This window comes from Giraffa tippelskirchi, chromosome 5 (genome assembly GCF_054371585.1).
Source record: "Giraffa tippelskirchi isolate mGirTip1 chromosome 5, T2T-mGirTip1v1.2.pri, whole genome shotgun sequence".
Lineage (NCBI taxonomy): Eukaryota > Metazoa > Chordata > Mammalia > Artiodactyla > Giraffidae > Giraffa > Giraffa tippelskirchi.
This window is the reverse complement of record NC_137279.1, coordinates 151,992,829-152,016,022: the sequence shown is the minus strand read 5'-3', so window position 1 is coordinate 152,016,022 and position 23,194 is coordinate 151,992,829. Positions and strand designations below refer to the sequence as shown.

The window sequence follows — 23,194 nt, the reverse complement described above, 5'->3', positions numbered from 1 at the left end:
CCTCATGCTTTCCAGTTTGTCTCCCCATCCTTGACTTCTCTTGGCAGTTTGGTTAGAGAACTCCCAAGTAAGCCTTAGCTCTTGTACTATTATATTGGGATCGAGATTTCATTTGAGTACTGTTGAAGGAACTGTGGGTTAGAGCTTTAATTTACAACATTAAATCTTTTGCTATTTGAAAAGAATTTTAGCATTATTTGAATGAAAAAGACAACACTTTAGTTTCACTGCAGTTGTTTACTCACAGAAGTTTTCTACCATGGCTTTTATGTATGATTTCATGTTACTCAAAGTGAGTGATTCCATATATAAAATTCTGAATAGGTTTTAAATTGCTTATTTTTCAGAATAATTATGGGATGGATTATAGTCTTTGTAATCCATCTACAATCTACTGACATTGTAAGATGAAATGATTAGCTGGAATTTTTTTCTTTAAGTAACTGAGGAAATGAGGTAAGATGTAACAATTAAGAGGTTAGAGACCACTTTAACTGGGATACTCTAATTCCTTACCTCAATTTAAATATATAAAAAAGATAACACATTTGGGATTTCTTTTTCTGTTAGGAAATTGTACTTACCCTATTGCAACTGTAACAAATGATCACAAACTTAGTGGCTTAACACAATACAGATTTATTCTCTTCTAGAAGGCAATGGCAACCCACTCCAGTACTCTTGCCTGGAAAATCCCATAGATGGAGGAGCCTGGTAGGCTGCAGTCCATGGGGTTGCAAAGAGTTGGACACAACTGAGCGACTTCACTTGCACTTTTCACTTTCATGCATTGGAGAAGGAAATGGCAACCCACTCCAGTGTTCTTACCTGGAGAATCCCAGGGATGGGGGAGCCTGGTGGGCTGCTGTCTATGGGGTTGCACAGAGTCTGACACAACTGAAGCGACTTAGCAGCAGCAGCAGTATTATAGAGGTCAGAAGTCTAAAATAGGTAACCTTTTCTCATCTTCAAACCAAGCAACATAACATCTTCTCTCCTCTCTGATCTCTGCTTCTGTTGTGTCCATCTCCCTTTCTCTTCTGCCTCTCTTTTTCCCTTGCAAGGATGCCTGTGATTACATTAGGTTCATCTGGATAATCTAGGATAATCTCACCATCTCAAGATCCTTGATAAAATTTGTCAAGTCCGTTTTACCAGGTAAGGTAACATATTAACAAGTTCTGGGAATTAGGAGACAGATGCCTTTGAAAGTAGTGAAAGTGAAAGTTGTTCAGTTGTGTCCGACTCTTTGGGACTCCGTGGAATGTAGCCTGCCAGGCTTCTCTGTCCGCGGAATTCTCCAGGCCAGAATACTGGAGTGGGTAGCCATTCCCTTCTCCAGGGGATATTCCCAACCCAGGGATCGAACCCAGGTTTCCTTCCTTGCAGGTGGATTCTTTACTGTCTGAGCTACCAGGGAAGCCCAAGAATACTGGAGTGGGTAGCCTATCCCTTCTCCAGTGGATCTTCCCAACCTAGGAAACAAACCAGGGTTTCCTGCATTCCAGGCATATTTTTTACCAACTAAGCTACCAGGGATGTCTTTGGTGGACCATTATTCACCCTATAAAAACCAAAATCAGAATTCTGAAGTATTTGCAGTAAAAGAAAAAAAAGTTTGTGAAAGCTTCTAAGAATCAAGATCAAAAAAGTCAATCAAAGATTGAAAAATGGACATGATAAGAACTGACAGATGAGTAACATCAAAAAATAACATGCCTTACTTAATGCAGCAGCAAATGTTTTAGATATATAACAAGGATGACCACCCAAAGATATTTTTGTAGCTTACCGACAGCATACAAAGGGAAAAGAAAACAGGTAATAGAGTGTGAGATGGATGGGGTCAAGAAAGACCTGTTGGAAAGGTGACTATTAAGAGAGTGTATTGCCATTACTGTGAGAGGAGTGGAGTGGCACTTTTATAGCTGTTTTCATTGATGGCCAGCTAGTTGACCTCTCATAAAGTACTCAGGTATTAGTGTAAAAAATAGAGTATTGGGATTCATCTATTTTTTAAGCAAATTAAAAAAAAATTCCGAAATGGGAATTTAGAAAGTTAAATAATATGGTGTGGGTTAAAAACCTAATTTTTATTTGAAACCTGTGATTTATATGAATAAAGCTGACTTTAAATGTACACCAATTTATTGCTCAAGAGATATATATTAGAAAACCACAAGTTTTCCTTTGATAGTAAGCCAGAAAGATGAATTCCATGTTCCTATTTTCATCTGCCTCTACCCTTTCCTGATCCTGTATAAAGCAACATGCCTCTCTATTCCCACTGCTGGCCTCCTTCAGGCCTTTGTTTCCTGCCTCCTGGACTATTCCATTAGCCCAATCAGTCTCTCATTTTTTTCCCTCCTTCTATAATCTACTTTATGTTATGCTATTAAATTAATTGATTATACCACCCCTTGCATAAAACCTTTAGTTTTATTACTGATGAATATATTTTATGCCTTTGACCTAACATTTAAACATCTCTGAAATTAGGTGGCCTGGTTTGAACAAGGGATGAGGTGCATTGGAAAGACGTGAGGAGGAAGGGACACCTTGGCTTCTACCTAGCTCCTCAGTTTACAGAACTGTGAACTTGAGCAAAGCAGTTAACATCCTTGAGTCATTGATACTTAGTCTTTAATTGTCTTTACCTTGTAAAGATAATCATAATGCCTGGATTAAGAGGTTTCATGAGAATCATATTTTTAAAATAATGAATATGAAAGCACTTTAAATAAAAAGCAAAATGTTATCATTATTTTTTTATTATTTTCCTTTTTGTCTTGTCCTCCATTGAATATCCCTATGCACCTTCCACTCTGAAGTTTAACATTCTTTAAAAATAATGCACATTTTTCCATTTGCCTTTGTGTATTAGTTTCCTATTGCTGCTATAACAAATAGCCACAGACTACTGCTTTAACACAACACAAATTTACTATTTTATGATTCTAGAGGTCAGAGAGATAAAACAGGTCTCAGGAGGCTAACATCGAGGTGTTGCAGAGCTGTGTTCTTTCTGGAGATAAGAGGGGGAATCTGTTTCCCTGCCTTTTCCAGCTTCTAGAGGCTGCATCACTCTAACCTCTCTTTCTGTCCTCACATCTCCTTCCCTGACTCACATTCCTACCTCCTTCTTATACATGTGACACTTAGGGTCTACTTGGATAATCAGGATAATCTCCTCATCTCAAAACTTCCTAATCTAACCCCCTCATCAAAGTCCTTTTGCCTTGTAAAAATAACATGATCTTGGGATTAAGACTAGACTCCTTTTCAGGGACCATTTTCTGTCTATCACACTTGATTTGTAATCTCTTCCTACTTTGGGTTGCTACTGTTCCTAACACATGCATACATTATATGTGTCTATATCCTTTCTGCCATAAAGTGAAGTGAAAGTCGCTCAGTAGTGTCCACTATACAGTCCCTGGAATTCTCCAGGCCAGAATACTGGAGTGGATACCCACTCCACTTCTCCAGTGGAGTAGCCTATCCCTTCTCCGGTGGATCTTCCAGACCCAGGAGTTGAACTGGGGTTTCCTGTATTGCAAGCAGATTCTTTACCAGCTGAACTACCAGGGAGGCCATAAAGCCTTTCCCAGTTGCTCCCAACAGGAAATCATCTCTTCCCTCAGTAACCTCCCTGTATCCGGAGAGACATTTTAATGTGTCCATAGCTTTTCTCCACCAGTTTTCAACTGAATATTTGAGTACTGTCTTCTTAGATTCTCTTCACTTCTCAACTCTGTGACAAAGGTTGGTAAGAGAAGACAATTGAGTTAGGTGATGAGCTGCACTTCCCAGGGTTCTGCTTCTAGATAGGCCAGTAGTGGGTGTCAGAATACTAGTGCTGAGTGAGAGGAATCTGGTGGAATCCACGTGCTAAAGTAAAATACCTCATTCTTCTGGAGTAGGAGAGCCATCACAGTGCTGCACTAGGAGAAAATATGGCACGTTAATGAGTTGTCTATAGACAGCTATTTGAACCCTCATTAAGTATTTCTGAGAAAGAAACAAGCAAGAAAAAAAAAATGTGACTGGCAGTTATCTGTTTTTCTGGAAACTTAGCCTAGGGATTTGGATACTTGGCTTCCATTATGAACTTGACTCTTTAGGGCTATGGGAGTTTTAGGGTAAAACTTGAGTCAACTGGTTAAAAAATCTTAAGCTTAGAAAAATAATAAATATTTATTTTCTACTCCATCTCATTGGACTAGACAGGTAGAAGCATAGCATGTTTCTCTTAGACGTAAAAGCGTATAAAACACATTATTTATTTTTTGTTTTTAAAATTATAAATAATTTTTTTTAGCTAAATACACATATTTCTGGCATTAGAATTTAAGGTTAATGTAATTGTGACAAATTACAATTTAGCAATAGAGAGATATTAGCAGAATTTTTTAATCTTTAAAAATATTTCTTCAAAAATATTTTAATCATAGTTAACAACTTGGATTTTTTTCTAAATGGAGAAAATATTTAATTAAAAAACTGGATTTGTTTATCTGATGGCAATTATATAGGCAAGGCAATGCTTACATTAAGACTTTTAAAAAGTGATATGAGCAAGGATAGAGTCCCAAAGCTCAAAAATAAAACAAAAAACAACCCTTCAAATAATATAATAAAAAAGGTTATAAGCTGATCAGAATTCATCAGTAATGGAGTTTAATTCCATGGTACTGTACTGTTATCTGTCAAACATTCTTACAATTAAGAGAAAATATCTCCTAGCGTTTCCATGGTGCTAGAGCATTCTGGTAGAACAGTCAGCCCACACAGGGCCAAGAAGCTATAAAATATTGATTCAGTACAGGTATGCATCCAACAATCTTAACATTCATTTACAGGTTACAGTAATTTTGCCCTAACAAGTAAATCAGTTATAATGAACACTGCCAAATATTGTAGAATAGGGCAAACCTTCCCAGTTTCCAAAAGGCATTTTTTTAGATTGCGATAATTAGGTCCATATGCATGAGAGATATATAAGGGAAGATAAAGAACAGTGAAGGTTGAACAATATCCATTAGTAATCTAACTATGATATGCTGTATGTATAGGGCAAGGAGGGAGCTTTTGCGGGCACAGTGAAGTAAGTTTTGTTTTCTTAGAACTTATCTGTTCAGGAATTAGAGAACTGCTGAATTTTGTGGTGAAATTAAAAATCTCTCTGTTCTAACAAATTTCAGAGGAAGAACACATCCAAAGAGAAGAAGGGAGCCCAGATCCTTTTTGACCAATCGTAACAGTGCCTCATTGGGGAGCCAGAAATAACACCATTCAGACAAGAATCACACTGCATGCTGAACAAACTAAAAATGTCATTTCTATTTCCAGTTAGAGGAATGGCTTCATATAAGGTTTTAGTAAATCAAGCTATTCCTGTATTTGGATAGGAATATTCATAACTTGTGAATGAGAGATTTCTTTCACTGTTTATTTCCCCCTTCAAAATTCTCTTAATTCTTAAAGATATTGATCATAATAAGGGGTTGAGACTTAGAGTTATTTGTGAAATTTGTAAAAGGTCTAACAAATAACATTTATCGTATAAATGAAATCACAGTTGTCTTTGAGGTAACTCATTTTGGCATTAGTCATGCCATTATCCATCATTGCTGGCATTTTTGTCCGAAATGTCACAGAGAAGAAAGTCTAGTGTTTTATAGGGTTCGTGGAGCTATAGTAACACAAACGCCTTATTTGCAAAGGAACCATGTGCATGCTCAGTTGTATCAGATTGTGACTCCATGGACAGTAGCCCACCAGGCTCCTCTGTCCCTGTGATTTTCCAAGCAAGAATGCTGGAGTGGGTTGCCATTTCCTTCTCCAGGGGATCTTCCTGACCAGGGATCAAACCCGAGTCTCTTGCATCTCTAGCATTGACAGGTGGATTCTTTACCACTGAGTGACCTGGGAATCCTTATATGCAAAGTATCTTGGAAATGGAGGATGATAGGCCAAATTGACTCACCCGCTCATCAGTGATTGATTTTCTAGTGTTTCTAAATTGACTAATTTTTCAGTTTTTTGATACTAATGGCTAGTGTCTGTAGGTGTTGCCATTTGACTAGTGAAGAAAATATGAGTATTTACATATATATCTTAAATGAAGAAATATACATTTCAAAAAATGAAAAATAATCTTCCTATTTAGGATTAAAAATGGCTACTCCCAATAGAAAGATGAGCACAAAGAATGAATAAGTAATCATAAAAATTTAATAATAAAAGTAAGATAATAATGAAAAACAAAACCTAACATTTACTAGGCCTTTAAAAATTTATTTCATTTATCTTCATTAAAATTCAAGAGGCAGATCTATTATTATTATTCCTGTTTTCTAGAGAATTTCTCTAACTTGCTTAAGATAAAGCAACTCTGTCTAGTCAGGGGCCATCTGATTTTAGATCCCAGAGTTTTCAAAATTAAAAAGTTCACACCGATAAGAGAGAAAAGAAAGGAAAAAGTGAATAATGGCCTATTATTTTTAGTTAGGCAGCTTTTGATTTTATTGTGATTTTTAAAAAGATTAATTCTCAATATTAGTGAAGGCTAGAGGAAACCTGAACTCACACTATTTGTGGGATTGTACATTGACAACATCTAAGTCCTTTGTCAGAGCTCAAGAATGGGCACATGATGCAGACTGATCTAAAGTAAGATTTAGGATTTTTGTTTGAGGGTTGGGAAAAATGTTCTTTCTCTAAACTTAAAAGAGAAAAAATGTATTCCCAAGAGTTGGTGGTAGCCTGTGGAGTCTATGAGAGGAGGAGGCTTTTATCAAAGTGGGCAGAACACAAGACAAAAAGTGGCGGGATATAACGTTGTTGAGCTACCGGAGGAATCCAACTATGTGACCTGAATTATCTCAGGACTCTATGAGATCCGTTATAAAAAGCTTATTATTTAAGACATTTGATTTTTATTGTTGTTAATAGCAACTGAAGCCATCATAATTAATACACATATCAAAAGCCTTAGCATTTTAAATTTGATCAAGCAATTCCAATGCAAGTGTTTATTAATAATGGTATAATTAGATAATGTAGCACTTTGTTTTAAATAATAAAACAGTATTAAAATAGCAAAACTAAATTGTTTTAAATAACAACATGAGGGGAAACAAAACTAAATTTCTAACAATGAGAGATTACTTGATTAAATTTGGTATACCCATAAAATAAAATAGCATGAGGATAAACTATTATAATACTGAGGGCAGTTTCCTATCATAGAAATATTTACAATATATTTATGTGAAAAAAGAATGAATAGCATTTAATATTAATCTGTTAAAAATCAAAAATACATTTTATGTTAAGCTAATCTAATTAAATATATATTATACTAAACACAAATGTGTGTGCATGTACACATACATATTAAGCTGGTATAAAACTCAGAAATATTTCTGATTGTTGGAATATTGTGGATGATTTTAATTTCTATTTTTCTTATTTGTATTTTTCAATTTTGAAGGTTTTTATTTTTATTAAAAATATAAAAGCTATTTATAAGTACCTAAAATTGATATCAACTTGGTGTACATAATGTTTAAGCCTTTAACAAAAGTTTGTAATTTTTCTGCACATACTTCTATGCTTGAAAGCATGATGCCACTTTAGTGAAGCTCACAGGGTCTGCTGTTTTCATAAGCAGAGTCATTCTCACTGCATCAGGATTCAAGGCTGAATCAGAGCAAAACCTCTAACCTCCCCCTGTCTCCTCTGCTCATCTTTAAGAGATGCTGTGATTTTTTTTTTCTGTTTTTCCCTGGGGCTTTCAAGTTCTACAATTTTAATTATTATTTTTCTTTCTGCTAGAGTCTGTAATCTTATCCACATCTTTGGGTTATGATTTCTTTTTATTTCTCTCCAATCTTTACTATTTCTGACTTCACAGGCTTCCTATGAACACCTTTAAGTTTTTCCCTACTTTATATAATTATTCTTTGGTTCATGACTTCGCTTATTATTTCACATTTTTATTCACTTATTTTTCCACATATTAATGCTTGTGCCCTTGTAATAATCCTTCCATTCATCTGTTCTTCCATGCATCCATCCCCCAGGCTTTTCTTCCCTTAGTGGTTTTTATATGGGTCAGATACTGGTGGGTACAGCAGCATCCATAGAGAAAAAAATATATATGACATTTCTCATCCTTTTCTCATTCACTGTTGACTGGGGGTATCTAAAGAATGGTTGGTATTGTGTAGGAAAGAGAAGGCACAGTAATTAGGTAAAGGTCACCTAATATGAAGGTGGAAAGAAGCACCAGTGATAAATGTCTGACCAGATTTTGGCTGCAGACTTGCCTTTTCCTCTTCCTTTCCCAGAATTCAGATAGGATGGACTCTCCAAGCTCTCTTATTAGCAAAGGATATCTCATTCACTGTTTGCCAGCCTCGATCTTAGATACCCAATTTCATTTTTTATTTTACCTGAATCTTAGTGCAAGAGGGGAAAGAACCTTATTTAGACTTTATATGTATGCCATGTATCCACTAGAATGTCTGCTGCAAGGAGCAGGGATTTTTGTTCATTTAAGTCACCTTTCTATCCTGTATAAATATTAATTGGATGTCAAATAAATGAATGCTTTGAATTTTACTCTCAAATCAGAAAAGTAAATTTTCCCTGATACTTGTGCTCTTCTCTTGCCTTTCTTCACTTGTTGCAGTATATTTGGTCTATGGTGACTGAAGAATAGGGTACATTGTAAAGCAGTGAAGTTAGGATCAGCTTTGTGCAGACGGCAGATATGTGTGGAATCCTCTCATATCATGCAAGGCTGTACATTGTTCAGTCCTGCAGCTCTCATTTAGATGATGCATATTTAGCTTTTGTGGGTTTGTGTCTATATAGTGATACATTAATAGATGAAATCAATTACTTTCAGTTACATTTTAACTGACTTTAAAAACAATTTTTAAAGTCAGTTGAGATGGTTAGTCCTATAGCCCATTGTACACATAATTTTACGTAGGCCAGCCCAACGTTTGCTCTTTTAATCAATTATGTGAAAGTTGAAGCTACATATAGTGCAGCTGGGGCTACATAGAGTACAATTTTGGGCTATTAGCCATCACTTACCTAGATATATAAATGTATTTGTGCTTATTCTCAAAAAGGGATTCCTCAGGGAGTTACAAAGCCCTCTTGAGAAGTTTAACATTTCTTTGTTCATGCTATGCTCTTCCCCACGGGGTAGGAGAGTCATTATGGATAAAATCAGCATATTGGGTTTCAAGTGGGCTTATGCTGTACAACTAAAGGATGGCTGCATGCTGGTACTGTTTAATGAATAAGATATAGATTACTTAAAGATTTCATTTGTAGAGCTGTGCCTTTTTGTGGACTTCCTCTCAACCTGCAATTGGGAACTCTAGAAATTCTTCACCAACACACTCTTAAAGCCATAGTTCCCATTAAATCTTTTTAAAATGTGGATTTGTTTTATTCTTTCTTTTAAACTAATTTTCAAACTAAATATTTTTTTACTGGAATGATTCACAAGCATTAAGAAGACTTACAAAATACAGAAAGTCATTAAAATAATGCTGTCTATCCAGAGACAACCACTGTTTAATTTTTTATGTATTTAAATCTTTTTCAATGAATATATATATTATTTTACAGAACTAGGATAATTCATTAAGACTTCTGAATACTGTAAAACAAAAAATGTTGCTCACCATCCAGTTATACAAGGATTAAGTCATTAGCCTTTGGAGTCTCTGACCAACAGTACACCCAAGAGCAATTCAGGATGAAAAACAGGGTGAGATACTCTGTGCTTTGGAAAAATAAGCCTCTTAGATAATTGCATGTATATTTCAGAAAGAATTTTAATGAACCCAGATTTTTGCATCTTCCCATACGTAGAAAAGCACTAAAATCATTAACTAAGGTATCTATTCTTTGTGACTAGCAGTAACCTTTTGCTGAGAGGTATGCTTGACTGCCTCCACATATTCCCTAGCCAAAAGTCACATATATACTGGCTTTTCACCCTATCTCTTTCGAGTATTTCTCTCAGAGACATGGAGAGGCTGTTTTCTGGGCTGTAATCCTCAGTAATATCCCAAATAATCTTAGCTCACAGCTCTGTTGTGTGTTTTTCTTTCAGCTGACAATATCTTAAAGCAGAATATTCAAAATTTAAAAATAAGTAACCAACATGGATTATTCTGTTGGTTTTAATAATATAACAATATATATATTGAGCAGTTTTACATGTCAGTAAATATTTTCCCACATGTAAAGGCTGTATAATATACCATTATATTTATGTATCAGAATTTATTTAATTTTCCATTGTTGTACATTAATTTTTGGATATCCTAAACCAACCTAATAGATATATCTTTGTATTTAACCATGATTGTTTCCTTGGGATAAATTTTAAGATCTGATATTTTGGAACAAATGTATATAAACATTTAAGGCTTTATATTTAGTCAAATTTTTCCATAAATACTTCAATAATTTATTGCTTCATACACTGTGCCATATGTTGTCACCTTGGTTATTTAACTTACATGCAGAGTACATCGTGAGAAATGCTGGGCTAGATGAATCACAAGCTGGAATCAAGATTTCCGGGAGAAATATCAACAATCTTATATATGCAGATGATACCACTCTAATGGCAAAAACTGAAGTGGCGCTAAAGAGCCTCTTGATGAGGGTGAAAGAGGAGAGTGAAAAAGCTGGCTTGAAACTCAACATTCAAAAAGCAAAGATCATGGCATCTGGTCCCATCACTTCATGGCAAATAGAAGGGGAAAAAGTGGAAGAAGTAGCAGATTTTTTGGGGGGCTCCAAAATCACTGCAGAAGGTGACTGCAGCCATAAAAAGACGCTTGCTCCTTGGAAGGAAAGCCATGACAAACCTAGACATCATATTAAAAAACAGGGACATCACTTTGCCAACAAAGGTTCATACAGTCAAAGCTATAGTTTTTCCAGTAGTCATGTATGGATGTAAGAATTGAACCATAAAGAAGACTGTGTGTGTGCTGTGCTCAGTCGTGTCTGACTCTTTGTGACCCTATGGACTGTAGCCCACCAGGCTCCTCTGTCCATGAAATTTTCCAGGCAAGAATACTGGAGTGGGTTGCCATTTTCTCCTTTAGGGGATCTTCCCAATCCAGGGATCAAACCTGCAGTTCCTGTACTGGCAGGCGGATTCTTTACCACTGAGCCATGTGGGAAGCATACAGAAGGCTAAGTGCCAGAAAACTAATGCTTTTGAACTGTGGTTCTGGAGAAGACTCTCAGAGTCCTCTGGACTGCAAGGAGATCAAACCAGTCAATCCTAAAGGAAATCAACCCTAAACATTCATTGGAAGAATGGTGCTGTAGCTGAAGCTCCAGTACTTTGGCCACCTGATGTGGAGAGCTGACTCATTGGGAAAGACCGTAATGCCGGGAAAGACTGAAGGCAAAAGGAGAAGTGGATGGCAAAGGATGATAGCATCACTGACTCAGTGGACATGAATTTGAGCAATCTCTGGGAGATAGTGGAGGATAGAGGAGCCTGGTGTGCTACAGTCCATGGGGTCACAAAGAGTCAGACATGCTTTAGTGAATGAACAACAAACACAGTGTGCCTACCTAAACTTGTTTTTCTGTACAACCTCAGTGCAACTGCTCTATCCCTCTTCCTCCATTATGTAATAGCTGCATGACTTAAAGAGAATTTACCCCATCTTGGTCACCACGAATGGTCCCTAATGCTTTAAACAAGTTGTCAAACTGTTATTGCCCTGGCTTCAGTGATTGATTTAGCCATGGACAGTTAGTAGGAGTGTTAGTTGATCAGTCTTGTCTGACTCTTTTCAACCCTGTGGACTGTAGTCCACCAGTCTCCTCTGTTCATAGAATTCTCCAGGCAAGAATAGTGGAGTGGGTTGCCTTTCCTTTCTCCAGGGGATCTTCCTGACCCAGGGATTGAACCCCAGTCTCCTGCATTACAGGCAGATTCTTTATCATCTGAGCCACCAGGGAAGTGCTTGGATAGTTAACACAGGACTAATCCAATTGGATAATTCTATTTTCCTGGCCACAGTTACCTAAGGATTGGACACGTGACCTAAATTTATTTAATCAGAATGAATGCCAGGACTGAGCTTGTTGATAAAAGAAATACTCTCTTTTTTTCCTAAATGATGTTATGCAAAGCCAACTCTTGTAGCCATTTTATCTCATGAGGGTAGCCATCTTTAGCACAATGCTGATAAATAGACCAGATCCAAAGAATTAAAGAGAATTAGAGCTTCATTACTGATTAAACTATGCCTGAAGGCAAACTTCTCTCTGGAATTTAAAATTTTTGAGAGTTCACTGATTTTCCACTGTTTTTTTGAATCAATTTTCTGTTATTTGCTACCAAAATAATTTCAACTAATATATCTGTGTACTATTTTTAAAGTAAAATGTCTTTACTCATATACAGACAAAAAGAGATTACTTATTACCTTTTTTAGTTCATGTTTATTTGATTATATGCAAGGCTGAGACTTTTTTTCATATATTTATTAGTCATTTTTATTCCTTATATAGTACCTTCATATTCTGTGCTCATTTTTTAAAATTATGTTTTAATGTGTTTATTCTTCCTGAAAAAAAGACAAAACTTCTAGTCATACACATTGAAATATTTTCCATATTGGTTATTGGTTTTTAAATTTTGAAAATTCTGTTTAAGATACCCAGAAGTCTTAAGTTTTCACTTTGTCTTTCAGATTCTGCTTTTACTTACTCATATTCCTAAAGGATCCTTCTGCACTCTAAAATTAGAGAGATATTTACATTTTCTAGTTGTATGTTTTTGTGCTTGTCTTCACACTTAAAGCTTTCATTATTTTGATGTATGAAAAATATTTTGATGTATGAAAAATATTTTGATGTATGATATATGGTTCATTACTTTCTTCCAAATAATGACACAAACTAAATAGTTGAGGCAAATAATCTTCAAATATAAAAATACTAACGCATTAGTAATAAAAGTACTAATACATTATTCATTTTCCTTAAATTTATTCCATGGGGGATAGGAAAATTTTTGCTTATGAGTTTGTTATTCAAGGTGTGATATTTAAAAATCCATTTTTGTAATAAGCAACTTTTAATCTAAATTACCTTTTTTTTTGTTTTTTTGTTTTTGCCTGCCTAGGAGTATTGGTGCTATGACTATGACTATGATTAGATATTTCTGTGCCTGCAGATTACTTTTTTTTTTTTTAAGAAAAGCACTTGCCTTTATCTTTCAAGTCCTGATACAAAAGGCCTAGCAACTGGCCAACTGTGTCCTATAAATACATTTCACCAGCACTTTGTAGTATATATTCAAACAGGAAGTAGAGAACCAGGAACTGAAAAAAATAGTCACCCTAAATCTACAGTTCAGAGATTAACACTAACAAAAAGGACCATGACAGTTCTTTACTTTTTCTTTGAATTGCAACCTTTTATGTTCTGACTACAGAGAAGGGAAAAGAAATTCAAGCCTTGTGGAGACTTTTCGGGTGAAAAGTTTTTAGAGGACTCTGGTGCAGAGCCGCTTAACGAGGTAAAAAAGATTTAGGCCATCTCTGAAGACCTGCAGGGAAAACAAGAATGTGGCAGTAATTTAGAGGTTAGGAGCCTTTTAGAAGATTTATATAAGGGACCCCAGGGCTGATACTATCCCATTACTGCAGAAATATCTTTGTCTAAGTGGACCAATCAGATACTGCTTCTGCTTTGGATCTGTAACTCTGTGTGGTAAGTAGACTCCACCATGTGTTCTTCAGAGTTTAAGAATCTTTGTGGAAGTGATAGTTCAATTTAAATTTGAGAAAGTAAATAGTGAAAGTGAAAGTCGCTCAGTCATATCCGACTCTTTGCAACCCCATGTACTTTACAGTCCATGGAATTCTCAGACCAGAATACTGGAGTGGGTAGTCTTTCCCTTCTGCAGCGGATCTTCCCAACCCAGGAATCGAACCAGGTCTCCTGCATTGCAGGTGAATTCTTTACCAACTGAGCTATCAGGGAAGCCCAAGAAAGTAAATAAGATTTGTCAAAAATTACACTGGGACACTTGAAAGGTTTTTATACGTATTTATACTGTGGGCCTCTAATGTGTGTGTGGTATTGTGAAATAGAACTAAGAACAAAGAGTAGTGTCTATACCAAATGATTTTGCCTTGTAAATATCATGTGCATCCTTCCTGCCTACTCAGTTATATGACTGCTGCTTCAGTTCAGTGCAGGGGCTGGTAAACTTTTTCTGTAAAGGGCCAGATATTAACATTTTAGGCTTTGTAGGCGATGGCACCCCACTCCAGTACTCTTGCCTGGAAAATCCCATGGATGGAGGAGCCTGGTAGGCTGCAGTCCATGGGGTCGCGAAGAGTCGGACATGACTGAGCGACTTCACTTTCACTTTTCACTTTCATGCACTGGAGAAGGAAATGGCAACCCACTCCAGTGTTCTTGCCTGGAGAATCCCAGGGACGGTGGAGCCTGGTGGGCTGCAGTCTATGAGGTCGCACAGAGTTGGACATGACTGACGTGACTTAGCAGCAGCAGCAGGCCACATATGGTTTGTGTGTGTAATTACCAAACTGTTGCTGTTACAGCATGAAAACAACTATGGGCAATATGTAAACAAATTGTTGTGACTGTTTTCCAATTAGAATTTTATTTACAAAAAGGAGGTGGTGAGCCAGATTAGGCTTGTGGGCTATGATTTTCTGACTTCTTATAGAGAACATCTCTCATCTGAGTTGTCGTAATGATTTCTTTTTCTTCTGATCAGTTCACTTCCTTTTACTTCCATAAACATGTATTGTTTTAGACATTCACAATAGAAGAATAAAGAAGGCAAGCTTCTTGTCCTTAAAGAACCAACAGCCCAGAGGAAACACATATGTGAAACCCCCGTGTAATGTAATGAGGTAGGACTGCTTTCTGCATTGTTGCCAGAATGGGCTTTCTGTAAAAGATGATCATTTCCCTTGAATGCTAAAATACGTTTAGTGGTATCTTATGGCATCATCACAAGTCTTCAATGAAGCATGTAGGTCTTACATTATCTGGCTATCTGACCTATAACCATCTTCCTAGGCTCATCTTTTTTCTATTTCCACATCTTAAGTTTTAACTGCAGTAAATCATAGTACCAGCTGTGGCAATAACACATACCATTCTGCTCTTTTATATTCTATGCTTTTGCATCTGCTGTTCTGCAATGACCTTACTCCATTCCCCCACATCCAATGAGAGAAAGTCTGGGCTCTTGTATTTTAAGTTGTCCAAGTGATACAATTGGCTGCTGTGTGATGGTGAGTTCTTTCTCACTAGAACAATCTAGGCAAAGATTGGCTGAACATGTGGCAGATATATCAGAAACTGTTGAAGCCCTGTCTAGATTAAGGGGCCTTGTATGAATCTTTTGCTACTCCAGGTGTTGATTGTTAGTGGCACATACTTGCATCTTTATTCTGAGGATTTAACCAACTTGATGGGAGCCATCTCTTGTCTGAAGATGCCTTCCCTTCTTCCTTCCTTTCCCACTATACCCACCTTGCAGCTGTGGCTTTCTGATGTGGGGTGTGAATAGTCTAGTAACCTTGCCTCTGGGTGGGACAAGCTCTCTGGTACAATTCTTGCACCAGAGCTTCCCAGTGGATCAGGCTGAGATTAGAATTCTTTTTTTTTTTTTTTGACCTTTCTTTTTATTTTTTAACTTTTTATTTTATATTGGAGTATAGTTGATTAAGAATGCTGTGTTAGTTTCAGGTGTACAGCAAATGATTCAGTTATATGTGTATTTATTCTTTTTCAAATCATTTTCCTATTTAGGTTGTTACCTAATATTGAGCAGAGTTTCCTGTGTTATACAGTACATCCTTGTTGATTATCCATTTTAAATATAGTTGAGTGTACATGTCAGTCCAAACTTGCTTAAATATAGTTCTATACCACCCTTCCCCTGTGGTAACCATAAGTTTGTTCTCTAAGTCTGTGAGTCTGTTTGATTTCATAAATAAATTCATTTGTATCATTTTTAAAATACTCTGCGTGTAAGTGATATCATATGATATTTATTTTTCTCTGTCTGATTTACTTCACTCAGTATGATAATCTTCAGGTCCATCCATGTTGCTGCAAATGGCATTATTTTATTCTCTTTAGTAGCTGAGTTAATATTCCATTGTATCTATGTTCCACACTTCTTTGTCTGTTTATCTGTAGATGGACATTTAGGTTGCTTCTATATCCTAGCTAAATAATGCTGCCATGAACACTGGGGTACATGTATCCTTTTGGACCCTGTTTTTCTATGAATATATGCCCAGAAGTGGGATTACAGGATCATATGGTAGCTCTATTTCTAGTTTTTTAAGGAACCTCCATACTGTTCTTCATAGTGACTGTACCAATTTACACCCTCACCAGCAATGTAGGAGGGTTCTCTTCTCTCTATGCCTTCTCCATCATTTATTATTTGTGGATTTTTGGTGATAACCATTCTGATTGATGAGGTGATATCTCATCATAGTTTTGATTTACCTTTCTCTAATAATTAGTGATGCTGAACATCTTTTCATGTGCTTTTTAATCATTTGTATGTCTTCCTTGGAGAAATGTCTGTTTAAATCTTCTGCCCATTTTTTGATTGAGTTGTTTCTCTTGTCAGTTGCATCGTTTGCAAATATTTTCTCCCATTCGCTGGGTTGTCTTTTCCTGTATAGTTTCCTTTGCTGTGCAAAACCTTTTGTTTATTTTTGTTTTTATTTCCATTACTCTGGGAGGTGGGTCAAAGAGATCTGTTGTAACTGACTTTTCTGCTTGAGGGTCTTGGAAGGCTACAATTCAGTGTTGACTGGGCTGCATTCTCCTCTGGTTTCACTTGAAAGGATCTACTTACAAGTTTGCTCAAGTGTTTTAAAAGTATCTCACAATTGTAGCACTGAGGCCCTTAGCCTTTCTGCAGTTACTTGTCATGTGGACCTATCCATTGGCAGTTTATATCAGAACAACTTGCTTCCTCAAGGCTCACAGAATAATCTCTTTCTAGTCTGCCAACAGAAGTTTGGCAGTGATATCCCAGTACCTTTGCCATATAACATAATGTATTAGTCAGCTTCAGATGCTGTAATGAAATTAGCATAGACTGGATGACTAGGACAAGAGAAATTAATTTCCTCACAAATGTAAAGGCTGCAAATCCAAGATCAGGGTCCAGTATGGTCATGTCTGGTGAGAACTGTCTTCCTGGCTTGCAGATGACCACCTTCTTGCTGTGCCCTCACATAGAAGATAGAGAAAGAGCAAACTCTCTGGTGTCTTTTCTCATACGAATACTAATCCCATCATGAGGGCCCCATGCTAATATCTAATTACCTCCCAAATGCTGTAATAATATGAGTTCAAGCTTCAGTATATGAATTTGGGGGAGCACAAACATTTTGACCAGGACATATTTGAGCAATACTTTCTGTGCAGCATCATATCTGCCTTTATCTTATTATGTAATCTAATCAAAGCAGTGATATTCTATTTGTTAAAGCAAGTTGCAGGGCTCATACTCAAGGGGAGGGAATTATGCAAGTGCATGTCTCACTGGGCCCCCTTAGAGTGTGTCCACTATAGTAGTTTGGACATACTCTTCCATCAAGAGGTGGAGTCCATATATTTGTTCCCCTTCCATATGAATCCTTCTTTGTGACTTGCTTCTAATCACCGTAGAATGTAGTAAAAATTACATTGTGAAGTTAAGTCATAGAGGATGATAAAACCTTCTCTAACCTTATCTCTGTCTCTCAGGACATATGCTTTTGGAGTCATGAACTGCTGTGAAAGAAGTCCTGTGATCTTGAAGATATCATTTGCAGAGACTTCATGGAGAGGCCCATTGGAGAGGAGAAGCTGCTAGCCAACGGTAGGCATCACATGCCTAACATGTTAGCATGCCAGACTTTAGAAGATTTTAGTTCCCTGTCTTTGGATCTTCCTTCTGAGACCAAAGCCACCATAACGCATAATTTGAATTGTGCCCTATTTGAATTCCTCACCTATGAAACCATGAACAAAATAAATGTTTTGTTTCTTGCCGCTAGGTTTGGGGGTAATTTGTTATATAGTCATAGTAACTGGAACAACAGTGAAGAAAAATAATTTAAAACTAGATACTCTACTATATATAATGGCTCTCAGGCTCATAACCAAGATTCTCCACAAGAAGACTCCTACTAGCCATTTATCTTCTTTTAATTAGAATGCCCTGAAGAGATTCTGCCACTTCCTACTGGAAGTTCAGGCCTAACTTTTCAGACTCTCAAAAGAAAAACAGCATCCTGAAGAGGAAACAAATTCTGTATATTTGTAATTATCACCAGCAATGAACACAAAGCCATTGACATATCATGAGGAGCACTTAAGCACCTCAATATCTCACACCTTTTCCACTGCCATCATGGGTTCGTTTGCTTATTTTGCCTAGCCAAATTATATATTATACTGTAGTATCCTAAAACAAAGATTCAGTCTTCTCTTGGAGGTGAATCAAATCCTTAGTATCTAAAGAATGAGAAAAACTACTTACTGCTTTAAGAATGGCATTTTTTCTCATGACTCATGAATATAAAGTTCAAAATTCAAACTACAGACCTGATAATTTCTATTGTATTCCAGAGGATGGATTTGGAAGAGATCAAGGAATCATCTCACTTTAAGGCAAGTAGCCTTTTTTAAAAAAAATATATCTGATGATTAGGTAATGGGGAGAGATGGGATATGTTCAGAAGAGATTTACCTTATTGTATACTGAGAAAATAAATTCCTGATAGTTCTGAACACAGAACTACCCCGTTAAGAGGATGTTGTGATTTGTCTTATAATAAATGAGAGCTATGCAATTCAACAAACAATCCATATTCTTCAACTAAATTACTCCTGAAATGCTTTTTCCATTGGCAAAGAGTTAAACTTAAAATGTAGTTTCCTAGGAATTTTTCTTAATGTTTTTCAGAAGTGGATTGTCACTTTGTCATCTGTCTCTTAGAACACTTTACTGGAGTAGTTTCTGAAACCACAGGCAGTATTGTTTAAATTGTTTGTCCTTGTTTATCTTACTCTCAAAACAGGACCCCAGGGGCAATTGCAAAGAAAGAGAAGGAAAAAACCCTTTGTATCTTACATTCTGTTAAATCACTGGGTCATCTGTTTCTGGCAACAGTAATACCACGTGGTCAGTTGAAAATGGTTTAATAAATATCCTGTGTGACACTAGCTACCTCACCTGGTCTGATTTTGAGAACCTTTACAGGACTCATTAATATACATTTGATGGAGGGATGCCTGGTGACTTCAGTATTCCCACAGGAAATTTGCATGTTATAGAGTTGAGGGGCTGTCTTCAGGGAATTACAATATGGTCCAGTTCTTCAGTACTGGCTTCTTTTAGGGTTACTGCAAAAGAGGACCTTTTCAAGCTGGCCAGCCTCTTTTGCTTTTAGAGAGCATGAACCATTTTGATTAAGGGTGCAGCTTTCTGTTTCAGAGAGACCTCTGCACTTCCTTGTTAGGAAAACTACAATCCTTGTTTGTCCCATCGTTTGTCAAAAAAATGAGATTCTGACTGGTTCAAATACAGTAGTAGTCCTTGCAGCGAGGGTGGGGTTGTGACTTGCATTACAATAAAGAATAGCATTGAGTACCCTTGTTGCAGATAATTTCTAGCAAAGAATCAGTAAATTTTCTCTTGTCCATCTGTTTGTGGATTTTATCTCCAGAGTGTTTTTATAAGTGGAGGGCCATGGTGGGAGTGGTGGTCAGGAGGGTAGCAATCTTTCCATTTCCTAACACACCAGATTTTTCATGAATCTGAAGACTCTTGAGAGACAGGTTTAAGATTTTTTCAAATGCAGAAGCTGTCATAGCAAATTAGACCAAATCAATCAACCCTTCACAGGGAATTTTTTGTTAAGAATAAAATCTCACCCATTTTGGTCACTTGGCAATAAACATTCTCTTTTGTAGGAGAAAACTCTGGTGTAATTCTAGGGTTTTACTTTTTCCTGCCTTTCTCCTTGTGTGGTCATTTTTCACTCAAGCTTCAGTATGCCAGGTATAGTCTTCACTTTATTTCTGCTTTTCCTAATTTCTCCAGAGGGTTAGTTGCTTCATTTAGAAATCTTGCTTGGTTCTAATAGGCAGGACCAATCTCCATTATGATGCTTAACAGTGTATTATAATTATCTCTTGATTGTATTTGTTTTTCTCAATACATTTGAACCTAAATGTCAAGGACTATACTATGTCTTTTTTTTTTTTTCATATTTCTGTAGCTAGGACCTAGAAAATGGTATGTAGTTCTGAAATGTTTCTTGTAGGAAAAAATCTTTCAGTGTAGAAGACTCTGGCAGGTTATTTACCTCTTGACACATAGCTTTCTCCTATAAGCTTCTACCTCTCTACAGTGAATTTCCATGCCTGTTATTCATTTCATTTTTTTCCCAATGTGGTTAGAATTTTTTTTTCTGTGTACATTGTTTCCTTATTCAAATATAATTAACCAGTAGTACAGTTAACACTCATGCACATATGCACAATTAACATTAATATTAAAATGAATAGTTGGGATGTTCATTAAAATAGCAAAATGAACATCATTTACTAATGTTCAATGATCAGTTGCCACTCTGCCTTTATTTTTGTTCCTAGTGAAAGGGAGTGTCAGTCATTCAGTTGTGTCCAACTCTTTGAGACCCCATGAACTGGAGTGTTGGGCTCCTCTGTTCATGGAATTCTCCAGGCAAGAATACTGGAGTGGGTTGCCATTTCCTTCTCCAGGGGATCTTCTGGACCCAGGGATTGAACCTGGGTCTCCTAAATTGGAGACAGATTCTTTACTGTCTGAGCCACCAGGGAAACCCTAGACCTTGTTCCTAGTGGGCCTTGTATTTATAATATAAATACTGTAGATAATGTAAACTCCATCAATGGAAGAGAAGGCAGGTGCCCTTAAATTCTTGACATAGAAAGAAAGGAATAGGCTAAGGGTTACACATTTTCTTTGGACATTGCATAGTACATTATATTATCTTCAATATCACCGATGTAAAGTGCTGATCTTGTTAACAAATAATGCAGCCACTAGGCCCATTCCCAGAGGGGTTCTGATTCAGTAGATCTGGGGTGGAGCCAGATAATTTGCATTTCAGGCAAGTTCCTGAGTGATGCTGATATTGTGGGAAGAAGAACTAAAAAGCCTCTTGATGAAAGTGAAAGAGGAGAGTGAAAAAGTTGGTTTAAAGCTCAACATTCGGAAAACTAAGATCATGGCATCTGGTCCCATCACTTCATGGGAAATAGATGGGGAAACATTGGAAACAGTGTCAGACTTTATTTTTCTGGGCTCCAAAATCACTGCAGATGGTGACTGCATCCATGAAATTAAAAGACGCTTACTCCTTGGAAGGAAAGTTATGACCAACGTAGATAGCATATTAAAAAGCAGAGACATTACTTTGCCAAAAAAGGTCCATCTAGTCAAGGCTATGGTTTTTCCAGTAGTCATGTATGGATGTGAGAATTGGATTGTGAAGGAAGCTGAGTGCTGAAGAATTGATGCTTTTGAACTGTGGTGTTGGAGAAGACCCTTGAGAGTCCCTTGGACTGCAAGGCGATCCAACCAGTCCATCCTAAGGGATATCAGTCCTTGGTGTTCATTGGAAGGACTGATGTTGAAGCTGAAACTCCAATACTTTGGCCACCTCATGCAAAGAGTTGACTCATTGAAAAGACCCTGATGCTGGGAAGGATTGGGGGCAGGAGGAGAAGGGGACGACAGAGGATGAGATGGCTGGATGGCATCATCGACTCAATAGACATGAGTTTGGGTGAACTCCGGGAGTTGGTGATGGACAGGGAGGCCTGGCGTGCTGCGATTCATGGGGTCACAAAGAGTTGGACACGACTGAGTGACTGAACTGACTGAGGAGCACAACTGCCTGCTTTTCAAATTTAAAAGTTTTAATGAATCATCTAGGATGTTGTGTGTAGATTAAGTATATATGTGGGGTGAGGTCTGAGATTTAAAATTTCAAATAAATTCCCAGGTGATATGAATGCTGTTAGTGGACCATACTTTCATTAGCAAGGGTTTAGAGTTGAATTATGGAGAAGGCAATGGCACCCCACTCCAGTACTCTTGCCTGGAAAATCCCATGGATGGAGGAGCCTGGTAGGCTACAGTCCATGGGGTCGCTAAGAGTCAGACACGACTGAGTGACTTCACTTTCACTTTTCCCTTTCATGCATTGGAGAAGGAAATGGCAACCCACTCCAGTATTCTTGCCTGGAGAATCCTAGGGACGGTGGAGCCTGGTGGGCTGCCATCTATAGGATCACACAGAGTCAGACACGACTGAAGCGACTTAGCAGCAGCAGCAGCAGAGTTGAATTCAGTAGTTCCCACATTTGCTTTGTATGTGATTCACTTGACATTACAGACTGAATGTTTGTTTTCCTCCAAAACTTGAATATTGAAATCCTGATCCCTTAAATGATAGTGTTAAGAGGTGGGTCTTCTAGGGGTCATGAAGACAGAACTCTCAAGAATGAGATTAATACCCTTAGAAAAGAGAATTCAGAAAGCTCCCTTGCACCTTCTGCCATCTGAGGACACAGCAAGAAGGTAATGGCCTTTGAACCAAGAAGTGGTTCTCTCCAGTCATTGAGTCTATCAGTGCCTTGATCGTGGATTTCTTCCACCTCAGAACTGTGAGAAGTAAATTGTTTAAGCTGCTCAAAAGGGAGAAAGAAAAATAAAGGAAGGAAGAAAGAAAGAAAGAAAACCATATTGTGTTAATAACTAGTATCTAACAAGTAGGCATTTCATTTCATTAAATTCTGTAGACAGTTCTTCAGTAGTCAGGTATTTGAAAGAATTTAAATCTTTGTAAAAAATGTCAGACACTTTTCAATGCTCATTCTTTCTCTATTACTCCAAATATGATCTAAAATACAGAATAATACATTTTTTAAAAAGGGTCAATGAGGTTTAGGGTCAATCTATTGCTAAATCATGCTTTTTATATTTCTTCATTAAGACAATGCTTTTTTCATAAGAACTCACTGTTATTTTCATTTTAGTTTAAGCTGCTGTAGG

At 37.0% G+C, this 23,194-nt stretch overlaps 2 long non-coding RNA genes across 6 annotated transcripts in view; one reads left to right on the top strand and one right to left on the bottom strand.

Moving 5' to 3' along the window:
* The window catches only part of LOC145506337 (uncharacterized), a 788,916-nt gene that overhangs the window by 102,408 nt on the left and 663,314 nt on the right, over positions 1 to 23,194 (top strand). For all 5 annotated transcript variants that reach the window (XR_014053776.1, XR_014053775.1, XR_014053773.1 and 2 more), the window contains exons 2-3: positions 17,848 to 17,962; positions 18,715 to 18,756. This is a non-coding gene — a long non-coding RNA (uncharacterized LOC145506337). The remainder of the gene's footprint in view (positions 1 to 17,847; positions 17,963 to 18,714; positions 18,757 to 23,194) is intronic.
* The window catches only part of LOC145506340 (uncharacterized), a 160,435-nt gene that overhangs the window by 66,110 nt on the left and 71,131 nt on the right, over positions 1 to 23,194 (bottom strand). The window lies entirely within an intron of this gene.